Source organism: Prinia subflava, chromosome 10, assembly GCF_021018805.1.
Source record: "Prinia subflava isolate CZ2003 ecotype Zambia chromosome 10, Cam_Psub_1.2, whole genome shotgun sequence".
NCBI lineage: Eukaryota > Metazoa > Chordata > Aves > Passeriformes > Cisticolidae > Prinia > Prinia subflava.
Window position 1 is genome coordinate 15,135,567 of NC_086256.1, and position 23,158 is coordinate 15,158,724.

At 38.4% G+C, this 23,158-nt stretch overlaps 1 long non-coding RNA gene across 3 annotated transcripts in view; it reads right to left on the minus strand.

Moving 5' to 3' along the window:
* Window positions 1-23,158, minus strand: part of LOC134555645 (uncharacterized) — a 278,752-nt gene that overhangs the window by 243,655 nt on the left and 11,939 nt on the right. For all 3 annotated transcript variants that reach the window (XR_010081466.1, XR_010081465.1, XR_010081464.1), the window contains exon 3: window positions 20,629-22,003. This is a non-coding gene — a long non-coding RNA (uncharacterized LOC134555645). The remainder of the gene's footprint in view (window positions 1-20,628; window positions 22,004-23,158) is intronic.

Genomic DNA, 23,158 nt, shown 5'->3' on the forward strand with positions numbered 1-23,158 from the left:
ACTGTGGTTCTGCACAGGGATTCGTGTAGAGCAGTACACAGCTCCTACCATCACACAGTAATTCCTTGTGAAATCTTTACCACCCAGGCAGCATGGCAAGGCTGGAAGAGCTTCCAAGAGATACTAGAAGATACAAAGTATAAGCTTTAAAAAAGTACCAAGTACAAGTGCCTTGTACAGGTAAGCAGCCCCTCCACTGGCCTTAAGATGATACCTGCCCACCAGACCCCGTACATGCGTGCAATTACACACTCCGTAGGGCACATATGCATACACTGATATATCCACAGAAATGCAGAAAATGAATACCAAGCTGTAATAAGGCAATCTTTTCTCTCTAGAAGTGTGTCAATATTGGTTTATTTTTAAAGTCTGTAGCTGGTTTCAACTGTGGGTCATACCAGCTTCATCTAATGGCACACCCGTTTATCAAATAGGTTGTACTACTTCACCAAGAAAAAGTGTGAGCTGCTTTCTAAATCAGCTGTATTTGCCAAGAGTATTTTGGACAATGCCACCTGCCCAAAGAATTATTTCTAAAATGTGTCTTAAAGCCCGCTTGGCTGTGGGGCTGCTTCCACTTTTCAGTAAAATCAATGGACACCCTTGACTTCAGTGACAACAGAGTAAAGTTTCATGCCATAAGAGTATAATGCCCACAATATTTGTCAAAGCAACCTCATTCTGAGATCCTCTGTCACTGTGAGGAAAACCCAATTACTGGCTCCCTTAAATTGAATTGTGGTTTAAGACAAAGTGCTAAATCAAATTCAGTCATACACAGCCTAGGATTTAAATATGTATTTTAAAGGGACAGTTAATAGCAGTTTAGACACCACATTCACCAGCTAATTCACATTTTAAATGTCTGATACAATCTGAAATACATAGTATATTTATACTTCAGAATGAAATGTTTGTTGGAATATCTGAGGCAGTTCAGTGACAGAAACATATAACCCACAATCATTCAGCACTCAGTGAGTCCACTTGCTCAGAGCTTTTTTAAAGCTCAATTTTGTAGCATGGGACTGATTGGTATAGACATACACATGGTATTAAGGTCAGCTAGCTAAAATACATCAGTTCGTATCTGCTGGGATGGGGTTGGAAGTCCTAAAACACAAAAGGCCTTAGAACTGATGGATGAAGGACAGCTAGACTGAGTGAGAGCTAGTCCAGGATGGTGAGGAGATGGAACATGCCAAAGAAGAGAAGATAATCACTCAGAAATTGCTTTAGTCTGGATTATACATTCCCTTAAAATGCACCTGGAACAGCCGTGTGCCAGTAAGCTGTTTCCTGAAACGCCAGTAAGCTGCCTATTTCATACTTTAGATGCATATTTTTTAAACTTCTAGAATTATTAAATAATGAGAAAATAAAATTAAAATTAGTATAACAACAGTACAAAATTGTTTTTAACAAAATCCTTATTTTATACAAATACAGGCATAAGGAATAATATTATATTCATGACTGTGAAGACTGCTAATGGATATTTGAGTGCCAGTTTTTAAAGACGAGGATTTCTATTAAATTCATACTTAGAAGGCTTCAGTGGCAGACAACTTGATATACTTCTCTATCAGCAATAGCACAATGTAATGAGAAAGAGCTGGTACTTCGTGAAGTCAACATCATAATCTGTTCTGGTACAGGTGAAATTTAAGTGATTTCTACTATTTCTGCCACTTACCTCAGCCCTTCCCTTTTATCACACCTTATAGTTGTGTTGATTCCCAAGCAGACCACTGAAAGCTTTTTTGCTGACAAAAAAGCCAGGTACCGGGGTCAGCCTTTCACCATTGAAATGTACAGCAGGCAGGGAGGATTAGTATGAAACTGTCCCGTGGTTCTCTTAACCCTTAGAGCAATTCCTCCATTCCCACCAACAGCACCTTCTCACCCAAGCACAGTAAGTGTTAAGCCTCACAAACCATGAAAACTTAAGATAACAGTGGCTGTACATCAAGGTCCATCAGGTGGTAGATATCAAACTGCTGTTCTCAGTGCCGTGGGCTCCATATATTACCAGTCAGAATAGTTGAATCAGCACACAAGCCCATTTCTTGAAAGGTATTAATCTTTTTAAAGGTGAAGAATTAATAACAGCGAGAGAGAGAGAAAGGGTGAGAGCAATGCAATCTGTTACAGGACTGGGAAAGTGCAAATGAAGATTAGAGCTGTAGTTAGCTGTCGCAAGAGATTGCAGCCTCTGGTGAACAAACCCTCTCAATTCACTGGCATTTGTCACTCTGCTGCATTCCAGCCTAAATTACATTTAAAATAATTTTGAGACAGTGGAATTGTTCATAGCCTGTGTATAAGAGACTATGAGTATGGCAGGGAGGCTAGAAGTAATGAAAAGGGGGAAATAGATTCTTTATTGATCAACATGTACACCTTGCAGAAGAAATAGGCAGAAGGGAGCAAAGCAGTATGGATTTTTGAGGTTGTATTAAACTACAAGATGGAAATAACTGCAAGTACAGGACTGTCTGCAAAAACTCAGACACTCAGCAGGGCTTTTACAATAATTTGTATTTCTCTAATCCCAGTTTTCTACTTCAAGTGTTTCAAAAAACACAAATGAGGACCAGGAATAGCTCTACAGAGGAGATGCAAGCAGGTCAGATGTCCTAATATGGTCAGCAGCTACGTGATACCCTTCTAGGACTGGAGCTGAAGGATGACAACTGGAACCTCCAGATTAGAAGTCATTTCCTGTTCCTTCCCTCTGCTGCAGAAATCAACCCATCAAGGAGGAGGGAGCCATTCTGGGTTTGGGAATGAGGACTGGGAACTCAAGGACAAACACATCCAGCAACACAGGGGAGGGTGGTCCTGGATCCCAACACCCAGTGCCACACAGTGCAGTAAAAGTTTGCTTAAAGTTCTTCTGCTGGCAGAGCTGCAGGAAAAAGTTATACAGAACTTCCTTTCCAGAGCAAGCACCCAACCCAACAAAATGATGGATAACTCAAAAAAAACACCTTCAGCCAGGCTAGGTCATGCCACATCCCCTAAGAATAACCGTGCGATTGATTTTGCTTGTGCTGTGAAGACTCACAGCTGTTACATATCTTTATCTTTCCTAATACATACTATTGACATATATATGGATATTAACCCTTTTCCTCCATTTGTTTTATCTAACCTGGCTTACAACTTCAAGGATAACCTGTGCTAAGACAGCCCATATACTTATTCTGGGATGAGGAGAAACTATTGGTCAGTTATGTCCTGTCTTTTATAATAATTTCATGATTTCTCTTTATTCTTGCCATAGGTAGGAAGATACACAGGTGCAATTGAGGCTGTGGCCCTAAACCCCGCTGTTTTCATTTACCTGTTTTTGCCAGTTGCTGAAGTGCCCCATGAACAGGCCTAAATCTTTTCAATCTTCTTCAAGCTTAGTGGGAGAACTCAAGTGGAAGAGTTTGAAAGACTGAAGTCTAAATATTTCATTTCAGTCTTGCAAATTAATTTATGAGCAATGACATAACAATGTACTAGAAGAATTTTTGTTACTGTTTCAGAGGAAAAAACATTCAAAAAGCACTGTAACTGTGTTGTACGGTAAGTAGCTTTCATAGAAACCCAAAACATTGTACACAGTTAACTAAAATAATGGTTTAAGTCACACAATGAAGTTAAAAAGACATTGTATGATTAATAAGTGAAAGTGCTTGATCATAAATCCAAGAAGGGAGAAATTAACAAGGATAAGCAAGGCTGAAAGATACATTTTAAGATGGATGTGAGAGGAGACGAAGAATCAGTGAAGCAAACAAAAAAAAAATCTTGGTTTGTGCTGGTGAAGCACAGAAGCGGAGTCTTGTGATGAAGAGCTGTGGTTAAGGACAGAAAAGTTCTTGGTAAAAAGGGCAGGAACAGTAACAAAGAAGCTGATGTTCCACTGCCTTGTTGCTCATCCTGTTAATTTACCCCTAGGGAATGGGATGAAGTACAGCCAGATTAGACTGGTAGTACTTAGAGCAATTGATTTTGCTCAGGTAGAAAAAGAGCTGGAAAATATGGAATTCGCAGCAGAACAAGTCGATTGGATCTGAGGACCACTGTGGCCACAGCTGCAGGAGTGGCAAAGGCAAATGAAGAGGAAAGGATTTAGTGAGCTGGTACAGAGCAGCAAGCTGGTTTTACATGGCACATTCACATCCAGCAGGAGCAGAATCAGAGCTCCTGGAGGATGTGTGCTGTAGAGGTGACATTCAGAGGCAATGTGAAAGGTGATACAAACAAGGTCCTCTACACCAAGGTGAATGAGCTGCAGCCAATCCCTTGTCTCAAACTCAGTCTATGCATGTCCTGATAACTAGTGTGAGCTCTGCACTGGGGATTCTGAACCAGCTTTTCAAAGAAAAACTAAAGTCAACTGCAACAATTGGCCTAAATACACAATGCCAGAACATAAACACAGTTCTTTACTACTTTCACAATTAGCATATTGCTAACAGGCAAACCAAGCAAGGCTCTAGAGAAATGTGAGGCATAAGCAAAGTGATCTCTGAACTAGGTGCTTCACAAAGTCCACAAGCAACTTTCAGCTTTCTCCTCAGACAACAATAAGGACTCAGGTAACAAAAGCTTGCTGTGAGTTCCAGGTATAGACACCAGTAGCTTTCTGGAAGTCAGCTGTTGTCTGGGCAGTATTATATTGACATAAGCTCTACTGATACAGAGGCCTAATTAAAAAGGATTTTAAGAACCCAGATTATTTCTTTTTAATTTTGTGACATGTATCTTTGGTCTGGGGACAATGCTGGCTGGGATCAGCACCATTTTCGCACACCTTCTGCAAAGAAAAATCCCTGTTCTAGCACCAAGTATCCTTTTTAATGGTAAAGGCCTTTCCTTCTTACTTGCTCAGGAAAAATATAATCTCTCACCTCACTCACCCTGTGCTAACTGCCACTGATCATGGGCAACTAATTTACAAGGTATTTTCATTAGAAGGCAAACTCAGCACGATTTTACATAAAACAACATCTGAATATGAAGTCATGTTAACAGATGCAGACTAAAAGAGTGCAAACAGGGTTCCTAACTGTGCTGCACAAGATTGCCCTTGTGACAAGATACCATCAGCTAACCCTTTGAAACAAGCAGCAGTGACCTCCCACTCAGTATAACAATGAGATTCTGCCACTACAGTATTGGACCAGCATTTGCCCCACTTTTCCTCATTCAGCATCATATGCTGAAAACATTTTCCAGACAGAGTACCTTATCTTTAAAGCTACGATACAACCAGAAAGAAAATGGGAAGCAGAAAGATAGGAATTCAACCTAGTTCAGTCTAATTTTTAAATGAAGTCAGTGGGTTTTTTTTACTCTAGATGCCTGCTTACTTATTCAACTCAAGTTCACTCTTAGGGGGATCTTGTCAATAAAGTCAAATCAGGCTCTCTGTGAGCAGGGAGGTTTTTGAGGGTCTTTTTTGAGGGCTTCATTAAAAGCAGACAGTTTCTCTAACCTTTTAGCAGAACCTGTTATCTGATGACGTGAATTAAAGTCTCTCAAATGACTAATAATCATATCAAGGCTGCCATGTCAGCTTGTAGATTTGAATAAGAGGGTCTGAAAACATTTGCATGCCTCGATGTGCCAGTGCTAAGAAGCTAATGTGATAGTGCTGTCATAAAGCACTGGAAAGACATGACTTAATGTAATCTGTCATGTCATATGCTAATCTTCAGCCATTACTTGAGTGCTGTAAGTAAGTAGAAAGCATTTGGGAGAAATCCTTTTCAATTTCTCTGAGTACCACTTCTGCTGCTGGTCAGCTCAAATGGGTTTTGTGCATTTAATGCAGAGCTCAAGTCAAGTTGGTTTAGGTCACACTTAATTAACCAGCACATTGATGCGTTGGGCTGGTACAACACTATGGAAAATGGGTATTCCTGATACTGCCTAACAAGTAAATATTTCATATGCTGATGGAAAAGCCAAACCAAAAAAAAAAAAAAAGAAAAAAATACTTCCTCAGTCCTTGATAAGAACATGTCCGTTTCACAAAACCAGGGACTTTTTAAAAAGATCCTGTTTTCTTTTTTCAGCGCCTCACTAACCTTGCTTCTATGGGTAAGGACAATTTAAACAAAGATAATTATAAATAGTTAAAGATATTTCCATTTGTATCTGCAAACTTTTAAAGCACCTAATTTGGACTTGTCATTTAAACTACAATAGACAAGAGGCAGCTTTAAACACAATATACTTTTTAATAAGAATAGAGAAAATTATCAAAGGGAAAATTTCACTTTACTTATTTGTTTGAGGAAAATGGCACCAACATTTTTTAATATAAAGAAGGTAGAAGAGGGAGACATACTCACAATGCTAAGTACAGCATGTGGAAAAGAAAATGAAACATATTAGTGAGAATGACAGAAATTTCAGGACAATTTTAGCAAAGTGTGAAGGGATTTTGAGTCAATACTTTAAGGTTATTTTTATAATAGCTACAGCCTATTCAAATAAAAGCTTAAGAACCCTGTGTCTTTTTCAGCTATGAGGATGTTTAACAGGGCTTAGTAGTTTGCAACCTGCCCCAGCTAAGCCTGAAGTCTTTGTACTCAAGGATTGCAGATCACTTAGATTAGGACTGCCATAAAGGAACGTGGGAATAGTACACTCACACCAAGAACAAGAACACTTTCCTTATTCTGTTTTCTTGGTGGTCACATTGGAATCAAATGCTAAGAAAGTCAGACATTTCACAGATCTACAGGAAACAGAGATAGACAGTCTTTACAGTATTAGGTCATTTATTCATTCTCTTGCCAATGCTGGATTGCTCCTCATAGTAAATTCTGAAGTGCCTCATTCAGTCTAAACTTGAAACAACTCATTTTAACAGGGCTTCCTCCATTCCCAAAGAGAATGTGTAAAATATTCTTACCCTCCAGCACCAAGTGTGGCCTTCCCCTTTTCAGATCTAACCTCCACCCTGCCTTGCTACAGCAGAGGGAAACCTGTGTTGTAATTACTAGCCTCAGTTTCCTGTGCTATTAAAACACTTAAGAGTTTCTGATCAAGAAAGTGATTAATTCTTCCCCTTCTGGAGGCATAAAAAGATACAAAATATGCTGTTAGGTCTGTATGGGAACAGTAATCCTTCAGTCCTTTAACACTGGGATGTTCATTTACAGTCTCCAGCTAAAGACATCCTTCCTTACCACAGAATGGGTTTAATCCTTTAAAGACTAGTCTCTGAGACTTTTTTCCTGAAGTTCTTCATGTGCTAATGACAGCACTACAACAAAATAAACTCCTCTGATGTTCTGCACCACAGAGTGTGATGGCAGGATTTCCTCCTATTCTCATTAGAAGTACCAATTGCAAGGGCAAGGACTGAGGGCAGATACAACCCCAGCACCTCAAGCCTTCGCCGTTTGTCAGTGCAGTGAAATGAAAGCTCAGCTCTTTGTGATCTGTCCAGCTTTAAGTCACCTGAGTGCTTCAGCTGTGGAGTAATTCAGGACCAAAGCTAGCCCAGCTTTACAGACAAGAGTTTTAAAGAGTACCTTTTCCTTACTAGAGAAAGTCACAGAAGTCACTACCATGAGGCTTCCTCAGTACAAGAGCCAGAATACATCAGCCAGCCAACTTATTTGTAATTTTTTACTCTTTTCTCATATAAAGTATTCATAATTTCAACTTCTTAATTTCTGTTAGTGTTATTTTAAGTCCTTCCAAAAATACCTATTCAAACTCACACTGGACTTGGTCTTTGCTGTATCAGCTTGAGCTGTAACTCCACTTTTGCATGTAACTTGAGTTCCATCTGCACATAGTACCCAAGTTTTGAAGGAGGACCTAATACTTACTAATGTGAGGTCACCCTTCCAGTGAGATGACTTAGGAGGCATCTCAAAGCACGGGTGATATTCTCAGTCTATTTCCAATGCATCACTGTCTTCCAAAGGCCATCTAAATTCTGCAGGTCAATATTTCATTCACCTGCTGAGGATGCCATGAAGGTATGTTTAACACCACCTCTGATGGCACCTGCCAGCCAGGAGGAGTGTGCTACAACTCCCTACTGATTTCCTTTGCAGCCAGCCATTGGGAAGAAGTATTTTTAGTTACTCTCATCTGAGTTGGCAGGTTATGACTCAAAGTCTGTGTGCATGATTACACACACAGAGTTATCTAAACAAAGCAATCAAGGTCTAAGCTAGTTCAAAATTACTATTTATTGGTCTATAGTGTGGTATTTATCAAGTGTCACAAAAATATAGAGCACCAAAAAAGAGTGTAAAGATATCCATTCACTTACAATTGGCTTCCAAAGTTTGTAATAAACTTCGAAAAGAAGGTGGAATGTATCCTAAATTTTTCATGGTTTATGTTCAATAGACTATAGGAAATCAGCTCAAAATGACAGTATTAAACTATGAATGTTTGTGTGCATCATTGCAGATAACTACCTGAAAGATGTAAATCAATAATATAACAGATGGGGGAAAAGAAAGATTGTTTTCACATGCAAATGGAATTACTTATACTAGTACAAATCAGAAATCAAGATTGTTCAGCAAAAGGTTTTCTGAAGGTTATCAAATTTATATTTATTAGTGATTTTTCCCATGTCTCTGAGGAGAACATTAAGACTGGAAAAATATGAAAGTCACATCCGCCACTTTGCTTCTGCACATAGCAATACAACCTCGTTCAGCAATATGATGCAGCAATACCAAAAGGAGACAGAGTTTATATACAGGCTAAGTCAACTAAGATTCAGAAATAACACAAACAGATTATTAACAGACAGACTGCAAAAAGAAGCAATTAAAAGCAGAGAGACTAATGAAACTATTTAAAGCCTCCTTAATCCATTTTAAAGTGTTTTCCTTCACCTGACTTTTTCGAAGTCATTGATGGTTTGATCTCTCTGAGAATGATCACAGTGATGATCCCACAGGAGATTTGATGACACTGGAAGACACTTTACAGGCTGGTTTTATAGGACTCTGACATCCAGGTAGAGAAAAACCCATGTGAGGATCCCTTTCTATCTATTTGCCAATTTTGAGGTAATTTGCTGATGAGTTTTCTTACATCCTGTTATATGGATTAATAAAATTAATATGAACTAATGAAAGAACAGTGTTTTACATTTTCACGGGTATATTGTCCTATTTTTTGATATAACACAAGAAATCTACACTCAATACTCTCCAGGTCTCACAGGATAAAATCTTCCAAATGAGGAATGACGAGAGCTGTTTCCTCATTTGGAAAACCTAGCATTTACCCTACCAGATTAATCAGAAATTCATGGACATAAGAAAGTCTTCCCACCCATACCTCCATTTTCCACAGGCTGAGTATTTGTAGAACATCACAGACGTAGTTTCCTGTTCTCCAGATACATCTGGTAATGTCATCAGGCGCAGCCACTGGGGTGGGTCCCCCCATTTTCTTTGGCCCAAGTTTTGACCTCCCCTAAAAGAGGCATTCAAAGCCAGCGGGCACCAGTTTAGCTCCTTGCTTTTCCATAAGCAGCAGGGCTAATGGCAAACAGTCAAAATATTCCCTTAGAAGCTTGAAGTTGCATTAATATGAGCTTGGGACTTTACCAGGTCTTTGAATGCAGAATCTAGACTTTTCTAATGTAACACTGCACATATGAATGTTCTGAAGCTTTCATTACCTGCAGGCTTTTTTAAAAACAGAAGAATGTTTGATTTGGATGGTTGCATTGAATTAGGGGATATTAATGGATTATACCCACAGCCTCAATCGTAATTGCCAGTTGTCTACAAGTAACTAGTTCTATATGAAGGCCAAAATTATCAAAGCAAACCACAAACAATAATTCACAAGCACAAAACATGTGCTCTCTGTTTATCTTTCTAGGTTAGTGCCTCCAGTCTAGGCAGAAACTTCATTACTTCTCAGATAACACAGCAGCAGTTAGAATTCAGAAACAGTTTTATTTACAAGTGAATGTGAAACTTTGGGGAAGTTGTTGTGGCATGGCCACCTTAGAAACATACACATATTTATACTCAGACCTAAAATGAGCACAATTGAAAGACAGCAAGAGAAGAAGTATACCAGAACTTCCTATTGTTCAGATTTTCTTTCAAAAGCACATCGCCCCCAGCCCAAGCTATAGGACATATATAGATACATGTACATATGCGTGCATGTAGAAACACAAAATTTGCATTATTGTTTTATTGTATCGTGCTAAAAATAGACTGAAAAGTGAAAGGGGAACAAAATATTAAAACTAAAAGATTAAATGTAAGAAATAAGTTCATCTGAACGCTTTATGGGCTGAAGCATCATAACGCAAGTTGCTGCTCAGAAGTGACAACCTTATAATCAAAAACATGATAGTAAACCAACAACAAAATAGCAAAGAACATAAAAAGTGCATCTGAACAGATCAGTTCTAAAGTCTGAAGACAATTAACTAAATAAATATCTAGAGAGGGCTCTTGTTTCTGCATGGAGTTTCAGGTGAGAATAACATATCTTAAAACTTATGCAGATAGCTAACAGGGCAGATGTGCCCCCACAGGAGCATTTGTGTCTGAGTGTTGTAACTACTCATGAAGTCTGTTCACAACAAAATATTGCAACTTGGATTAACTGTGACTGGACACATGCATGTTGGGATCTGATACCTAATGCTACTGCAAACTGAAGTTTGTGTAAGTCTGCCAAGACCCCCATACTATGCATTTGAACATAGTCTACTAATTACTCTAACAATGTCTATGCAAACAGCTACAAAACTGAAGCTGCTGAGGTGGAAAAAAGTGCATGCACCAGCCACCCCTGACTGGAAACATACCTAGTCACAACAGTTATGCAACAAGCAATGGCTTCTCAGACCTTTATTCAGTACAGTTTGAAAAAAAAAAGAATCTGCTTTTTCCTTCTAGGTGATTTTTCATATTTTTTTTATTTTGTATTTTATAGTAGCTATGCATAGCATAGATCAGAAAACGCCTATATCAACAGAGAAAATCATTCTGGACAGGAATATTCAAATGCTAATGCATAGTATATTTATTTTCAGAGCAGTTGTAGCTTGAGTACTCTATGCATCTTCAAAAAATAAACAGTGACATCTCTAGACTGAAGTCTCACATAATAGAGTTAACTTCATAGTGGAAGAAACAACAGAATAAGAATATGAGCAACACCTCTTATGATTTGTTCATTGTTGTCTTCATAGCTTTGCAAAAATGTAACTTTTTTCTTTAGGAAGCTGATCCTTTGCAAAAGTAGCAGAAGTATGGGTTGTGTTATTTACTTCAATGTTTTGAAATTTCAGCATTGACATTCACTCTAACAAAGAGCCAAGGGAGCCAAAGAGCAGGTGGGACAGTGTAAGAATGTGCTAAAAGATGCAAAAGTAAAAGCTCAGCTAGGTGAAAAAACCAACACATCATCTAATCACAGCAGCTCGGAGAGCTCAGATGCTGAAAGTAAACAACAAAAGGTTGGGTATCTGGAAACAGCTCCCAGAAGAGTAGAAATGTAACAGAAAGGCCTCCTTCAAGAAAAGAGGGGCATAATAGATAGCCCCACAAATTTTATGCTTTCATAAGCCAGGACTCCTGTCAGGATCCTGTTTACAGGCAGGATGAGAGAACAGAAATCAAGTTCCAAGTATGCAGTGGTATCAATTTGGAAGAAATAAATTATGAAGAACAACATCATGAGATCATGAGATGTGGAAGCCATTTGATCTTTTAAAAATCCAACTTAATAGATATTAAATGCAATTTGGTGACGTATTCATAAAGGAAAAAAGCCTACAAAATGATAAAATATTACAGTCTGCTGATCAGGGAAAGATTACTTTAAAAATATATTATATTGAAATCTTTGCTGGTAGAAAGAGAGCATCGTTTGTCAGATGGAAAGCAGACAGGCATTCTCATGTGAATTTTGAAGTCTCCAATGAACACATGGCTAGGGTATAACAATCCAAATCCCATTTTGGTTTAGATATGAAAAGGGATTGCTGTGTTTCCGAGGTGTCGAGGTTTCTACTATCTGAGCCAAACTCAGCTTCATGGATGGTAAAACAATTTTTAAAGGACTTTAGACTTCAGAATAGCTGCTAGTAAAGGCCTGTTCAGATGAGCTTTGAGTCAAATTTCATCTGTATGGAAGGCTTCAAAAAGGATTAGTCCACACACAGGGAACAGACACCAACATCCCTACTGGGGGATCACACACTCAGTATTCTCCATCCCTAGGAGTATGATTGGAATTCACAGCTATTACCATCATTAGGACAACTTTCCACATTATGTTTTTCTGGTTTGAGTGCTATTTAATCATCTGCAGAGTAGGCAGGGTTTGTTTATTCTAGAAAAAAAATCTATAAATAAAGTCTGCTTTTATTAATATGGAAAAAATCATTAAAAAAAAAAAGCACATTCAACACCAACCATACAAAGCTAATACAGAGAGGAGAAAAAGCAAATAGTCTACCAAAATGTTAAACAAATCAGGCCAAATGAGTCACCAGCAAGATCTTCATATGTGTCATAACAACATTTAGCTATAACAGAGGGTAAAAATGGCTCTCTGAAGTCCTTCCACACTTTTTGTTTAGTCCAGCCAAAGATATCCAGTCAAGAATTGAAATTCTCATCTAGAAGGACAAGTATCTTCCAATACACTACTGTGTAGCCTTTAGGGAAAGCAATGTTTCAAGCAGGCAACATTCTTTTCTACAACACTCCTCTAAACTACCCAGAAACTTTGTGAAGGTAAGCTCAAGGAAAATTACTTTATTTATCAACACAGAATTTCCCCTTTCTTTTCCACTCCACCCTCTTCAGCATGCTTTTGCCATTATGGTATATTACCTCAGGACTCCTGTTTATCCAAAGATTCTTCCAGATGTAAGAACTGGGAATAAAGTGGAGAAGAAAAGGGAAGAGGGAAAAATCTCAGGTTTATGGCTTATGTCCATAGGCTTTTTTTACTCGTCCTACCGCCTTCTGCCAAATAAAAATATACTCAAGGTCTGCTATTGTATTGAAATGTCTCAGGCAGTTCATCAGTCTAATCACAGCTAATACTAGTTTTGGTCATTAAACAAAATGCGAATACTTTTTCTCTGGCTCTTATTATATATACAAATCACCTCCTTAAAATTGCCTCAAAATTCACTTGCAAGTACTTCAACTGACATTAACATGATCTAGAGAACTCAGTTCCTGTAGTGTACGTAGGTGCTACTACTCTTCTCTTGAAGAGCAAAGGTTGTTTATGTTGAGTGCCATTCATTCCCTTTCATCTTCACCCCCACAGAAGAAAGTGCCAAGACTCCACTTTCAAAAGGATCAGACCTTTGACCAATCTGGTTTACCCCACAGGCTGAGAAAGGTTCAAAAGAGCAATGGAGGAAGTCTGACCTACTCTTGTTCTGTGAAACAGACTGGAAATGCAAACTATCAAGAAGCATGACTTTACTATTCGGCACACAAAGGACAAAAGAAGTGTTTCCCAGATCTTCAGCTCTTAAACCTGCAACATTGCAACTAATGATGATCTACAGACTTTTCTCAATTTTTAATTAATAATGATGTCTTAGTTCAGGGTACAAATATTCAAGATAGAAAATGTAAAATCATGGAGCAGAAAAAAAGAAACAATGTCTTGAATAGTAAACAGAAGAAAAACCATGTAATCAGGGTGAAGTTGGAAGCCTGTGGACTGTGGTCATTGGAAGTGAGCTAGTTGGGACTGAGAAAGATTGTTGAGGAGAGCAGTGTAAATGGGGTGTTGAATGACTTAACCACTTATTTCCTTGCTTTTTGTTTGTGTTGGCATATGGGAAGCTCAGCAATCTTAACCAGAAGCTGATAAAATCTGAGCATGTGGCTAGGTAGACAGAGAAGTAGACGGGTTAAAGTGTAATATACATCAGCACAGAGCATAAATAACATTGGCTAAGAAACTAGAACAGCTTTGTTTCATATGTCACAAAGTAGATACAGAAGTACAACGTAACAATACAACACAGCTGAATATAAGTGAAAAAAATAAATTGAAGAGTTCTGTGACTTCAGTTCAATAGGAGGCACTGGCAAACTTACTTAAATGAGGTTCAAGATACCTTGTATATGTCTGTATACAAATCATTCTATTAGTAAGTAAAGACACACTGCATAAAAATTTCAGATAGGGGGTCTGGCTCTCCCAGTCCAGCTCTCCCACAAGGAGAGCCTGGATACATTCACTGCTTTAGGTATGATGGATGCCAGATCTTTTGAGCTCTAGAAAACCCAAATAAAGATATCATGTTCAAAAAGAGTAAATGACAATATGGAAAACGGGTAAGCAAACTGTGTTTTATAATAATCCATTAACAACCAATCATCCTAGCACATATGAATCATCACAGTGAATAGTACCCATTCAGAAAGGCTCCAAGAGTACCTGCTCTTTTTTGTTATATTTTTTTTTAAGTGGCAAGGTACCTAGTGTTTCCTCATGACAAATTCTTTGTCACAATATCCTCAACTAGTACAAGGTAAATAATTTGTGATCTTCATCTAAAATTGCAAAGCACATCCCAGTGAATCATATTTAGCATTTGCATGGTTCACGAATTGCTGAAAAGAACTACTCTGCAAAGCTTAGGAAACCAGGCTTAGACTGTGCTGCAGGATGAACTCCTTGTTTTCCTGCTTGGTCCTGTCTCACTGCTAGGCTCAGAACACTTACTGCTCTGAATGCTCTCATCTGATACTCTGCTGGTCTGAAGTGATCAACGTTTCAGTGATCTTTGCTTGGGTGTCTGACAAAAAAACCAGGAAAGGCAAGGATGGCAATGGATAAGTCCAGTCTTTATTGACTGGAGATGTTTGCAAAAGCAGAGAGAAAAATAGAGTGAAGGTATTCACACCGCCAATGTCTAAGAAAGCAGGACAGGAAAATGCCCTCTGTCATCAGTAAATAGACAGGCTACTCTTGAGGTTCATTTAGGGGAATAAAATTTTCCTCTGTGAACAATTTGGAAATGTTTTGCTTGGTATTTCTTGCCCCCAGTTTTTCATATTTTGGTTAATTTCTTTTTGTTGGTTTTTTTTTTTTTTTTCAAGTTTCCCAACTTGACCTTGCAATTGTAGACCTGAAGAAAAACTACTGTTCTTGTGTCCTGTGAATTGGACCACACATCTGGCTCTCCTATTTGTTTAAAAGCAAAGGTCTAAGTTCTGCAAGATGCTGAGTGCTCTCAGCTTGTTAACTTCCTAGATCTGAAAATCACTTGGCAGCAGTAGAGATGCAATTATTTTTTGATTGCTTGGTCTGCCGTCTCTCTGTCTCTCTCAGGCAGACTTTTCCCCTCCTAGACTGTTCTACCCATCTCACTCTGTACAACCTCTTCTTGCTTTTCTCTTCTGAACTACACATGCATACATGGAACAGCCCCCAGATTCCCTCCTTCCCAGAATGGCTGGGGCACAACACAACCCTTACAAATTCCTCCGTTTTCTTCACAGACCCCACAGTCTTTATAACCAACAAGCATGAAAGACAGCGAGGCAGTGACTAAGAGTGTCCAAGAGACACTTCTAGCCAGTGTAGAAACTAGAGCATGGCCAGAAACTGGACACTTCACTGTATCACTTTTGGACCTGTCCTGTAACATCGGCAGAGCTTCCTCACAAAATGCATATATTGGGAAAATGCCTTTTTTTTTTAAAGGCTGGACTTATATTTCTAAATTGTAAGTTTTCATGCCATATTTCAAACTGTAAAACATTTTCTAAAACCTCTAAAACCTGTATTCTAGTCAAGAATTTACTAATTCAAATTTACCACTAGACAAGTGACACAACAAGAGCTTAATGAGAAAGTGTTCAGGTAAGAGTTTGGTTAAAGACAGGAGTTCAACAGGTACATTTCAAAAATACAATGCAATTATAATTAACCTTCCTTTAGATTTGTGCAGCTGAACACAAATTTTAAAAAGAATTGTGCCAGTCTACTATAGTAGCTTGTTCCAGACTTCCCTAACTCTGTGATATAGTGCATATGATTATATATAACATCAGCCAAAATCAAAAGGTATAATATAAACAAAACCAACCCCTCCATACAAGTTGAGAACTGTCTTTCAGCCAGTATACATGATTGTCTACATTAATTAATTAAATGAATAGAATACAGAATATAATTAACATTTTTTCTTCATCTATCTTCATTTTCTAAGTGGCTAAGTTAAATAAAAAAAGAAGTGCTGTTTCTTTTTCATTGCTGTTAGTTTCACATGTGAAGCAAAGACAGACCAACCTTAAGCCTTTTGATAAATATGATACTGTGGTAACTGCAGCATTCACTTTGTATCCTATTTCTCCAGGTTCCTGTCAGCCAGATGTCACTTGCAATGCAAACAGTAGAAAAATATGAAATAATAATTTCATACATCATCTATGTGAGCACGAGCCAGTCAAACATTCAATACAAATTCAAACTGCTACTACACATAAAGCAAATATCATCCAAATAATATTTAGAATGATTGAAAGGCTTTTGATTTGGAAGTGTATTCTCTTAAGCTAAGTGGTCCCCAAGACCGTCCAGAAAATTCAATTGTTTCATTTTAAAATGTTTTCTGCCCAAAATTATATCAAATCCTAATGTCTCAGTAGAAACACATGGAATTGGATTGCTGACTGGGCGCCCGATGTCAAAGAGGAATCTAATTTTCCAATGGCATTTCCTCATACTGTCTCACCAAAACACAAAATTGATAAAATTTTAATGGATAATTTTCAGAGCAGGACATTAGCCATCATGCTGGGAAACAGTGCAGGAGAACACCACGTTGCATCAGAAAGGCAATGTATCAGAAGATAGTTTAATAAAGCACATGCCTTACATTTTATATTTTCTCTTGCATCTAGAAACAGAATTCAGAAGCTAAGTTTTGCAGTAACAGGCACATCTCTCCTCCCTTATTTTCAGGGCATCTTTTACAAGTAATGCTCTTAAAATATGGGTGTGAAATATTAAAAGAGCACAGTGTTCGTCTTTCACTGGGGTGACACAGTCACAGTCAACACAGTCCTCTTCTCATTGACATCAGTTGTCAAAGTCATATTGACTTCAATGACTACATCACCAACCACTCCATATAACAAAATGTTTTTGTTAAGGAACGCTACAGAAAAAATTGCAGTTCTGCGATAAATGAAACATCACCCTCCTGCATCTGATGGGGCAAGTACTGCAAGCACTTAACACCAAAAGCCATGACAAGATGAAAAGGGCTAAATCCTACTCCTGATGACAATTAAGTTATACTAGGAGAAAGGTACTAATTAACTGTATTGGGTTATCACTCAGTAACAATGTAAAATACGTGTATGAAAATGTGCTATTTAAAATGTGTTCGTCTCGGAATAATTTTCCTTTCTATTAAGTTAGGTCATTAATCATTTAAATTTGAGACTTATTTAGAAAATACAAGTGGACAGGTGGAAAAAAAAAGTGAAACAAGATTTTACTAACCTTTGTAATTTATTCTGAATTTATAATGAAAGTGTAACACAGTGGAATACATGGTGAACTAGACTGACTCAGCTTTCCAGGACCAATTTCTTGTCATTTATTACTAGTTGGGTTTTGAAATCTGTACAGATATATTTTCAGGATATCCAGGTGAGTGCATATACAGATAGAGAAAGCACTCACACTTATGAGGCTATATCTGCTTTCATCAAGAGTTAAGTCTTTAAAAACTTTAATAAATACCTAAGTAAAACTTTCTGAACATTAAAAAGACCACAACAAAGAAAATCACAGTGATTAAAATGGAGGCTTAATTTTCTGGGGGAGAAAATGCCTGCCCACGCCATACACCAAGTCTACCACAGGTTGTTTTTTTGTTTTACAGTAAACTGAAAAACATCACCAAAGTCCTCAGATTGGTTAAAGACTAGGGCTCATCATGCAGCTAAAGATTCTCCCATAGCTACAGCTTTCATTCAAAAATCCTCACTTTTATTTCACTGCTCAGAGGCCAGAGCCATGGTGAAGAGGAAGAAATTAATATTTTCTAGAGCTCTTTGTGGTTCACTGCACCTCTCTTCCAGTCAGCCTTGGTGGGAGACTTCTCCAGATCTAGCCAATAAAATGCTTTTGGCACAATGCAGAAGTCACGCTGGAGCTTGCTGAGACACGGCTGCCCCAAACCCCAGCTCTGAGCTGAACATTACCAATCACCCATCTCAGGGTGCAATCAGGGAATTATACCTCCCAATGCTTTTGGCATTTTTGAGACACCACTCTGCCATACTGCCACATCCAGTCTATCCTCCACACCAGTCCCCTTTGCTCCTCCTGTAACACGAAGGAGTTCCCCTTTCTAAAATAGGAGAGAAACAGAAAGCTAAAAAATGGAAGGCTGAGCTGGAGGCTTCTTTGGTTTGAGCAGAAAGAAGACCTCCCTGGCTCCTTCCTTCATCTTTCCTGCTCCATCTTCTACAAGTGGAAGGCAGTCTCCATTCTCTCTGTTAATCAAAGGAAGCAGCAGAGAGTTCTTGCACTGCATAAACATTCAACTGGGAAAGATATTCAGTGCTGGAAAGAAAGTTTTTCCAGAGAGGACTGAAATTCTCAAAGGGTTGGCAAGGTGTATTGTCTTGATCTGGCTACTCAGACTAATGAAATCTAAACAGACTTTTATTAACAAGGCTTTTCACACCTCTTCTGCTCTCAGCACCTGAGCTCAGCACTGAGAGATGCAGTAACCTGGAGAAGCTTTCTGTGCCTCTCTCAAATGAAGCATGCATTGGTTACCTAACTGTGCATGAGTACAGTACAGCACCAACATCAGCTTCTGCCAAAACTCTACTACTGGAGGAAAATGCAAATTTGACAGATTTGCCATCCTAAAGTCATAATGGCCTAAGAATAAAGAGGTGAATGAAACAGATTTGCTCACATCCTGACCAGACCTGCTCCACATCCTGGCTGATTTGTGCTGATAGCCTTTGGTAGTAGCTCAAGGGCTCAAAAGAACTCTTTAATTATCAAATTGACTTATAAGTCTATTTGCAGGTTTGAAAACACCACTGAATTTTTATTTTAAACAGAAAAACAGTACACTGAAAACATATCACAGCTGCAGACATTTTCCTTTCTCATTTGGAGAAAAACTTTTCATCTGAGACTCATAGTTTTAGCTGTCTCTTTTTCTCCTCAACAGGATTTCACTTCTCTCAGTGCCAGCTGAATGTCTCTTTCCTGATTCTTTCCTTTTAAGACTTTGAAGTTTCTAGGTAAGTGGATGAGGTGGGTAACTATGTGTTCAAGACTTTGTGGAACATATTCAGAGTAGCTAACACCAGGTGGGTCAATACTGGAGCAGGCACAGCAGGATTGCTCCAGAGGCTCCTGGCAGTTTAAATAACTGGTGCATCCCTGCAACCTAATCCCATATTTTGACCACTCAAACAACACACCCCCTTGTATAACCTGGTGGTGGATACCTGTATCAGGCACTTCATCAAATAAAATCTGAAATCATTACATTAAATTCTTCACACAATGAAGGAGCCCTGCATGCAGAAATATACCGTGTTGGTTTCTACAAGCTGCACTTACTGATCAACTGCAGGGAGAAATTATACCATCAATAGCACCTCGCAATATTTAAGCTTGAAAACGTGCAACTGGGCATAGGGTTGGTTTTATGCATCTGTATTCTCTTTGCTTGAAGGTTGTTTAGAGATACATTTGCATCTCCAAGACAAAGTACGTGTTAATTATCTCATGTTTGCACTGTACTTTCAGGAAGGAAAGCTATATAAGTGCTAAGTGCTATTAGCATCATCTCCTTCTATTTTTCTCTTTCAGCTTTTAAGTGAATATAGTGCTTGTGAAAGTTGTTGGATTGACAGCCCTGGAGACTGAAGTCTAAAGTGCAGCACACCCGCTGAGCCAAACAGAACTGAAACGTACAAAAGCCTCTCACCAAATTTTAAATACATGCTTCATTTAGCTATTGTTCTATGATGGCATGTAATACTACCATTGAAAGTTTTGCTGCTCCCATTTATTTGTTCTAAACATCAGTTCAGACTCTTCCTTTATTTCTTACTTTTAAAAACCTTTTCTTGCTGACGGGCAACACCCCAGAGACCGCTTCCCTGCCTTCAAAATCCCACGTTCCGACGGAACGCTGTTGAAGCGTAACTTCATGCTGCTGCAGGCAGGTACAATGGCACATCCTGGCACTCACTTTGCACATCACAGAAAAGTACATTAGCTAATCTCACGCAGTTTTAGTACTGATCACACTAAGTGCTTGTCTGCAGAAATGCTACTCTATATTATAACTTAAATCTGAAGCAAGGAGACTTCTAATGGAAGAGCTGCTCCTCTAGACAGGAGAACTAGTGTTTCTTAGAAAACAGTTAAAGTTTTCTAAGTCAATAGTTAAATGACAATTCAGTGTTTTCTGAGAAATGGGTCATCTTATTTTTATTTAAATACTAGATTTCCAGGAGCACACCTCTGACCCCTGAAAGAGGTTTGGAGATCTTTTACAATTTACTTTTTTGAAATCCTTTACGGATACCAAAAGACCAATCCTACCTTCTAAGATGCCTCTCTTCACACAAGTACGTTCAGATCACTCGTAAAGCTTTCTCTCGATTTCAGCTAGGGCCACTGCTCTCTCCAGGAGACAGCCATTCCTGTAAACAGGTTCTCCAAATTACACAAATGTCTACTGGTTTCACAGTCCTTTCATCCAGTCTGCGTGCCTCCAGGTGGGACTGTTTGAGCTTTTAAGTGAAGGGACTGATCCTGGTTGAGTAGAGTGAGCACAGGAGATACAAAACACCTGCAGTGTGCAGAGCTGATACTAACAGCTGCTGCTTCAGATGCTTCCAGAAGATTCCTTCACTTGTCTCGACAGGTTCCAAAATGCAAGTTTGGTGCCTGGGTCATCTTCAGTCCTGTGTAACTTCAAGACTCGGCTCTTACAGAAAGTAATCCCTTCCCAATTCCAATTACTTTCCAGTTCGGGAAATTTCTCAGGGCTTCTTGTCAGGGCAGGCTAGTCTTTTATGATTTCCAGCCTGCAATGCTGCTCCTTTCTATTTCATCTTGACTTGATGTCATTAGTCTTCTTTCACAGAAACCTGAGCATTCTTTTCCTAATTTATCTAGATGGTACCCTGACAGCAGCTACTTTGATCAAGTATTTGCCATTTATGTCTCTTCTCCCGTTAATCATTCTCTGAAATGAGACTTGTAGTAAAAAATAATTAAATCAAGTCTGTCTGCCTTCAAATTTCTTGGCTTTCTGGGATTCTGGGTGCTCACTTACTCCAGGCCCTTTGGAAACACTGTGCTTTCTCTGGTCTATTAAACAGGCCATTTGGGCTATTTTCCCATACTAGAAGGTCAAAACAGGTTTTACAACTGGCAAAACAAAAGAGATATTTACAGGATGTAGCTATGACATCCAGACACTTTGTTGTTTGATAGAATCCACCAAGAATCCAAAAAGAATCCACCTTTTCGTATATTAAAAAAACACATTCAATCTGGTAGCAAAATGACCACACGATAATTTTTCTTGTCTTTGCTTCTCGGAAAACAAAAATTCTCTATTATGCAAAATGTCTTTGCTTAACTCCAGGTTCCCACCTGTTCTCAATGATTTGTTGGAAAGTGATATTTAAAAAAAAAAAAAATTCTAAATGTTGTCTAGACCTTATGTTTATCTGCCTCATGTTTTGTGAGGTTTGACTCTGAATGAAAATCTCCAACTTGTACCATGCTTCAGGATCTCTTCTCAGCTAGATGGTCCATCTCCTCCTGGTCAGACTTGTTCTCTCTTGCAAGTTGAATTCCAAGTCCAGGGCATCTGTGGCCTGGTTCCTAAAAGTCTAAAGGGCCAACCATGACCAACATCCCAATTTCTCTGGCCAGTGGAAGTCTCATTAAGAGTACAGCTTATCTGTGAATAAGACAAAACTTCCATCAACCTGAGATGATAAACTGCCCCAGGGAATAATAAATATCACAATATTTAACACCTTCCTTGTCAATGAGAAGCACATTTCTTTATGACTTTGCTGGCAAAACCATGGATATGGACCTAAACTTAATTAAACAAGAAGTGCTACTGACTACCTTCTTCCAGTTTGACAAAAAATAGGGGGAAAAGAAAGATATGATGTTTGATGGACAGCCACATTATTTGGTTCAAGGCCAGGCTGTTGAGGTTTTACAGTGCTCAATATATTTTAGGAATGTCTGTATGTGTGTGTATATAAAATAATTCTAATACACCATACAGCTCTACATAGATACAGAACAGCATTAAAAACAAACAACCCAACAAAACAACATTAAGACTTTTGTGACATCTGTGACAGACCAGCATTTGTGCTTAAGCCAGAAACGATCATCTAGCTTTGTCAAACACCACTAGTTTTTATAAGAAATAGTCTGATAAATTCAAGGCAAATCATCATCTGGTTTCCTGTAGTACAAATGGCTGCATATAATGCGTGTTCTTGCTATTAAGTCTAAAGCATTACAAGACCGTAATGTTCTGTATCTCATCTCAAATTTTCAAACAATCCAATATCCAGTCTATGTATAGATATATTCTTGCTGTTTAATCTCTTAAAAATCAATCAATATTAATGTGTCTGCCTTAAACTTTTAAGGTCATTGTCTCCCTTCTGACATTTTAAACTACATCAACATCACATTATATCATTATAGACTCATGAAGCAATGTACTTTTACATTTTTGCAAGATAATGTCTCTTTTGTGTTTCAGTTTTTATCATAATATAAATCTTGAAATGTAATTTACATATCTTTTGTTTAGCGAAGGAGACCCCCATTTAAGACTGTGTAATTTTAATACATAGACTTAAAAGTGGATGACTTTTTAAAGGAGATGCACCAAAATATTCCAATTTATTCTTCAGCTGAAGCGCCTGCTCCATCAGTAAATTAGTAAATTCCCTTAACAATACGCTTGCTAACAGTTATGGCCTGCCTGCCTTGGGCTCACTTGACAGTAGGGTTGCCATCTGTTAAGAAGTCCATTCATGGATTTTAAAGGGCTATTTCTAGGCTTTTACTTTAAACATTG